The sequence below is a fragment of the Salvelinus sp. IW2-2015 genome, unplaced genomic scaffold, assembly GCF_002910315.2.
Source record: "Salvelinus sp. IW2-2015 unplaced genomic scaffold, ASM291031v2 Un_scaffold2143, whole genome shotgun sequence".
Lineage (NCBI taxonomy): Eukaryota > Metazoa > Chordata > Actinopteri > Salmoniformes > Salmonidae > Salvelinus > Salvelinus sp. IW2-2015.
The window spans coordinates 138,268-144,757 of record NW_019943475.1 but is presented as its reverse complement, the minus strand read 5'-3'; the positions used below and the strand labels follow the sequence as shown (position 1 = coordinate 144,757).

Genomic DNA, 6,490 nt, shown 5'->3' with positions numbered 1-6,490 from the left:
AAGACGACAAACCAACTCTTCTTGTGACTTGATTTAGTTCTGGAAACCGTTCAATTTATCTACTGTATTGTAATGTTATTCTGTTCTCTATTCTCATTCTTAGTAATGTTTTTACTTATCATTCACAAGGTTTACATCAATGGAAATCAGATCTTCCCGACCTTTTCTAATGAAGACCTCATGATCACCAGCACTGGAGTAGAGTTACTGTTGAAGATCCTGCCATTAAGCAAACAGTGATGTTTAAGTCCCTTATGTTCAGTGTAACCCTGCCAGACTCCCTATTCCACAACAACACAGAGGGGCAGTGTGGTAAGTATGTAGGCTTTACTGTATCCAAATGGCACACTGTTCCCAATGTAGTGCACTCCTTTTAACCAGGGGGAATAGGGTCCCAATGTAGTGCACTCCTTTTAACCAGGGGGATAGGTCCATGTAGTGCACTCCTTTTAACCAGGGGAATAGGGTCCCAATGTAGTGCACTCCTTTTAACCAGGGGAATAGGGTCCCAATGTAGTGCACTCCTTTTAACAGGGGATACCATGTAGTCACTCCTTTTAACCAGGGGAATAGAGGTCCCAATGAGTGCACTCCTTTTAACCAGGGGAATAGGGTCCCAATGTAGTGCACTCCTTTTAACCAGGAATAGGGTCCCATGTAGTGCACTCCTTTTACCAGGGAAGGGTCCCAATGTAGTGCACTCCTTTTAACCAGGGGAATAGGTCCATGTAGTGCACTCTTTTAACCAGGGGGAATAGGGTCCCAATGTAGTGCACTCCTTTAACCAGGGATAGGCCAATGTAGTGCACTCTTTTAACCAGGGGAATAGGGTCCCATGTATGCACTCCTTTTAACCAGGGGGAATAGTCCCAATGTAGTCACTCCTTTTAACCAGGGGATAGGGTCCCAATGTAGTGCACTCCTTTTAACCAGGGGAATAGGGTCCCATTTGGGGATGCACCCATTATGTTGACCAAAAACACTTTAAGTTGAATCAGAAGAACAGCTTGTAGTACTCTGTGAGTAAACTGAACATTATAGTTGCAATGATTTGATTATATTTTGTTGCATGTTATTGCATTTCAATGGCATTAAAGAGTTCACTGTACAGTTACAATGATAGCATAACCAATGAAAATATTCTGTAGGTAGGCTTAAAGTTATGAGCAGCTGTTTCTGACATCAAAGAAGTTGTGTTTATTTCTCATTCCCATATTTATTTGACCTTTATAAAGGTACCTGTGACAATATCAGGAAAAACGATTGCAGATTACCGAATGGACAGATTGACCCATCATGTCCTGGGATGGCTCATGAATGGAAGATTCCTGATGATAAAAAACCCTACTGTAAACGGCAACCACTACCCACTACCCCTACGCCTACAACCTGCCCGTCAGGAAAGACATCAATCTGTGACATCATACTTAGCCCGTAAGACATGTAACCTTGTAATAACACACAGAGACAGCTATATTACAAAGACAAGGGAATCTGATTGAGGTTGCTATGACACTGTTACCTAAAAGTCTGTAAACTTTCCGGTAAAGGCATGAGTTGCTGTTCCATAACTTAGAACCAAACTTATCTTACAGACTGTTTATGCCATCTAAAATATGCCATATTCATAAAACTTCATAAATGCTTCACAAATAAAATAGCGTGTAAGGCATACAGTAATCATAATTTGTAGGAAATCTGTCGTGACATGTTATATGCCCCATTTGGGTTTGCCTATATATAATAACATAAATGGGTTCTTTATTTTGGAAGGGTCTTTAAGCAATGCCATGACGTATCCCACACAACCCTTCTTCAGGCCTGTAGTTTGATGTCTGCCACATGCCAAATATCTCAATCGGCTGCCAGCCTGGAAGCCTACGCCGTGAGGTGTGCAGCAGCTGGAGTCTGTATCGACTGGAGGATCAACTAAAGGAAAATGTGGTAGGGAAGGACATCCCATATAAAATAAGGCCGTGTCCCAAATGGGATCCTTTCCCTACATATGCACTGCTGTTGACCAGGCTCCGCAAAAAGTAGTGATCTATAGGGAATATGATCCCATTTGGGATGCAAGATGTTAATAAGATTTTTAATAATTCTAAATAACATTATTTAATTGTATTTTGTAATTACAATTTGTGTACTTACTGTTTTGTCTTACATTCCATCTTGACCATATTACAGAACTGACATGCCCTAAGACCAAAGTGTATAAGGCATGTGGCTCTACTATCCAGCCAACTTGCAATTCAAGGTTATCCATCTCATTCCCATCTCATTCTCATCTCATTCTCATCTCATCTCATTTCCATCTCATCTCATTCTCTCATCTCATTCCCATCTCATCTTCATTCTCATCTCTTCTCATCTCTCTCAATCTCATTTCCCATCTCATTCCCATCTCATTCTCATTCCATTTCCTCATCCTCATCCTTCATTCCCATCTCATTCCTCATTCTCATCTCATTCTCCATCTTCATTCCCATTCATTTCTCAATTCCCATCTTCATCTCATTCCCATCTCATTATTTTACACCACTACCTAAAGATCATGCTTCTTTAAAGGTTTCCATTTATTCCAAGTTTCTAATCTGTAATTAATGTTTTTTCTTATCATAGATACAATGAAAAATATGTGCATTCATGTCAGGGAGCACAAAGGAGCCTCGGAATTTGTCGTAGTCGGCAAGATCAGATATTCCTATTAATCAATACCCCCACATTACAAAAAGTGAATAATACATTTCAAAATATGAAGTCTTAAAGTGGTATGAGAATGACTATCTCAAATAATGTCTTTATCAAAGTGCACTTATTTTAAGTGTACAAATGTGTACAATAGCACAGTTATAATTACCACATTTGTTGTCAKGTTTAATCTCTTCGGAGTAAGAACGATTTTATAGGACTTGTAATAGACAATCAGAGACTGAGGGCAGGTCGCATGTCCAGACGGATCGCAGTTATAGTTGTCGATGATGACACTGAAGTTCTGTCGAGGAACTATTTCTTTAATCAAAACGTAGGTYCAGTTTTCCTGGAAACTGTAYTATTGGCCATCAAATGTGACGTAGTGAGGGTCTCCCCATCCATAGCATATACCTGAGAGATAGAACAGAAAAAGGTAGCAAATAGATAGATCACGCATCAATACAAGAGCTTAAAGTCCTACTCCAGTCTCCTTTTCACCTCATTTAACACCTGATTTACTGAACACAACAGGTGGTCTAGGTATCCTCATGAAATGGCACAAGCTGATAACATCACAATGTCACCATCAGATCAGAGGGTGCAACTTTCACTGGGGACAGGGGGGGGACGGGGGCATGTCYCCCCCACATTCTGAAATTGCATTTCCCCCCCCAGTTTAATCATTGGAATGTGATATAAACAAGGCAACACTGTGCTTTAGGACCATGCGGACGCCTCTGAGCGGTCGAGTAGGCTGTTTCCGACTGGATAAAAATAATAATTATGTCCCCCCCACTTCTAAAACCAAAGTTGCGCCCCTGGATCAGACCTTGAAGTTTGCAAGTATGTCAAAACAACAGTATTTTGTTCAAAACATATTTCTTTACCCTTTAGTGTGTGTACTTTACTCTATTTATACTTTGGATATCACTTTACAGGAAATGTTCAAAAATCTCTGGAGGACGTCTTTAAAACTTCATTGGGATAGGGGGCAGCATTGGGAAGTTTGGATGAAAAGCGTGGCCAGAGTAAATTGCCTGTTACTCAGGCCCAAAAGCTAGGATATGCATATAATTGATAGATCTGGATATAAAACACTCTAAAGTTTCCAAAACTGTTCAAATAATGTCTGTGAGTATAACAGAACTCATATGGCAGGCGAAAACTTGAGAGAAAGCCAACCTGGAAGTAGGAATTTTGAGGTTTGTAGTTTTTTAAGTGAATCTCTATCCAGTATCTGTGGGGTCAGATTGCACTTCCTAAGGCTTCCAGTAGATGTCAACAGTGTTTAGAAGTTGTTTCAGGCTTCTTTTGTGAAAGGGGAGAAAATAACACCACTCAGAGTAAGTGGCTCAGCTGAAAGCCATGAGTTGTTTATCACGCGTGGCCGTGAAGTGCGCCGTTCGTTCTTTCCTTTCTAATGAAAACGGTATTGTCCGGTTGAAATATTATTGAATATTTATGATAAAAAGATCCGAAGTATTAATTATAAACATCGTTTGACATGTTTCTACGAACTTTAATGGAACTTTTTTGACTTTTCGTCTGGATGTTGGGAGCGCGTTTTATATCTATGGATTACTGAACTAAACGCGAACAAAACGGAGGCATTTGGACATAAAACGAACATTTATTGTGTAACATGGAGTCCTGGGAGTGCCACCAGATAAAGATCATCAAAGGTAAGTGATTCATTTAATAGCTATTTCTGACTTTTGTGAGTCCTCTCCTTGGCTGGAAAATGTCTGTATGGTTTTCTGTGGCTAGGCGCTGTCTTAACATAATCGCATGGTGTGCTTTTGCCGTAAAGCCTTTGAGTTGGTTGGATAAACAAGTTTATCTTTAAAATGGTGTATAATACTTGTATGTTTGAGGAATTTTAATTATGAGATTTCTGTTGTTTGAATTTGGCGCCCTGCAATTTCACTGGCTGTTGGCGAGGTTAATAACTTCTTGTGGCTGGGGGCAGTATTGAGTAGCTAGGATGAATAAGGTGCCCAGAGTAAACTGCCTGCTACTCAGTCCCAGAAGCTAAGATATGCATATTATTAGTGGATTTGGATGGAAAACACTCTGAAGTTTCTAAAACAGTTTGAATGATGTCTGTGAGTATAACAGAACTCATATGGCAAGCAAAATCCTGAGAAAAAAATCCAACCAGGAAGTTGGAAATCTGAGGTTTGTAGGTTTGCCTATCCAATATACAGTGTCTTTGAGGTCATATTGCAGTTCCTAAGGCTTCCACTAGATGTCAACAGTCTTTACAATCTTGTTTGATGCTTCTACTGTGAAGCATGAGGGAAGGAGAGCTCTTTGAGTCAGGTGTCTGGCATGAGCTGACCACGCGAGCTCCCTTGAGAGCGACCTGCGTTCCATCGCATTTCTGTAGACAAAGGAACTCTCCGGTTGAAAAATGTTGTAAAATACTTGTATGTTTGAGGAATTTTAATTATGACATAATTGTTGTTGTTTGAATTTGGCGCCCTGAACTTTCACTGGCTGTTGTCAAGTCGATCCCATTATTGGGATCTTAGCCGTAAGAACTGATAACAAGTAAACTTGGAGTTAGAAGTATGTGTAGAAGGAGAGAAYATAATTAAAAACATTACGTTTTGAACTTACATTCACATTCGTAGTGATAGCAGCAACCTGATTCGTCATAGACTTTCACTGGTGGGTATCCATTTTCACACACAGGCTTTTCTACAGACTCACAGACCACAAACGTTGTGGTAATTACACCCSTGTGGCAAGTTTGAGTAGTGCAGTTGTCTGTCTTCCAAGTCTCACCATCCTAAAGTTGAAAATGTATGTTTTAGTCCTGAAAGTAAACACACTACGTACTACACAACACTATGAACTACACACTATGAGCTACACAACACTAGAACTACACAACACTATGAACTACACAACACTATGAACTACACACTATGAGCTACACAACACTATAACTACACACCACTATGAACTACACAACACTATGAACTACACAACACTATAACTACACAACACTATAACTAAGAAACACAATAATTCTGTTAACTTCATTACCTTTCTTGGTGGATTGACATATTCACAGTCCATGTTAGGTGTAGTCGGGGACAATGTAGATGATGTAGTATGTGTAGTTGTTGTTGCTGAGACAGTGTTGACTGTAGATGGGGTAGTGGTAGGTTTTGTTGTTGGGGTAGTGGTAGGAGATGTTGTCGGGGTAGTGGTATGAGATGTTGTTGGGGTAGAGGTAGTAGTTGTTGGGGTAGTGGTAGGAGATGTTGTTGGGGTAGTGGTAGGAGATGTTGTTGGGGCGAACAAACATCTTCCTACCACTACCCCAAAAACATCTCCTACCACTACCCCACAACAACTCCTACCACTCCCCCAACAAACACTCCTACCACTCCGCCCTAAACAACAACATTTCTACCCACTTCACCCCAACAACAACTCCTACCACTCCCCAACAACAACTCCTACCACTCCCCAAACAACAACTCCTACCCACTCCCCCAACAACATCTCCTACCACTCCCCAACAACATCTCCTACCACTCCCCAACAACAACTCCTACCACTACCCCAACAACACTCTCCTACCACTACCCCAACAACATCTCCTACCACTACCCCAACAACATCTCCTACCACTACCCAACAACATCTCCTACCACTACCCCAACAATCATCTCCTACACTCCCCAACAACTCACCTACCTCTACCCCAACAACATCTCCTACCACTCCCCCAACAAACATCTCCTACCAACTACCCCCAACAACATCTCCTACCACTACG

The 6,490-nt window shown here is 40.9% G+C and overlaps 1 long non-coding RNA gene and 1 pseudogene across 1 annotated transcript; one reads left to right on the top strand and one right to left on the bottom strand.

Moving 5' to 3' along the window:
- Window positions 1-5,856, bottom strand: part of LOC112073093 (intestinal mucin-like protein) — a 10,441-nt pseudogene extending 4,585 nt beyond the window's left edge.
- LOC112073090 (uncharacterized) lies at window positions 129-2,675 on the top strand. Its single transcript, XR_002894459.2, has 5 exons — window positions 129-312; window positions 1,236-1,434; window positions 1,774-1,944; window positions 2,188-2,257; window positions 2,623-2,675. It is a non-coding gene; the product is annotated as an uncharacterized lncRNA (long non-coding RNA).
- Window positions 5,857-6,490: the final 634 nt, after the last annotated feature.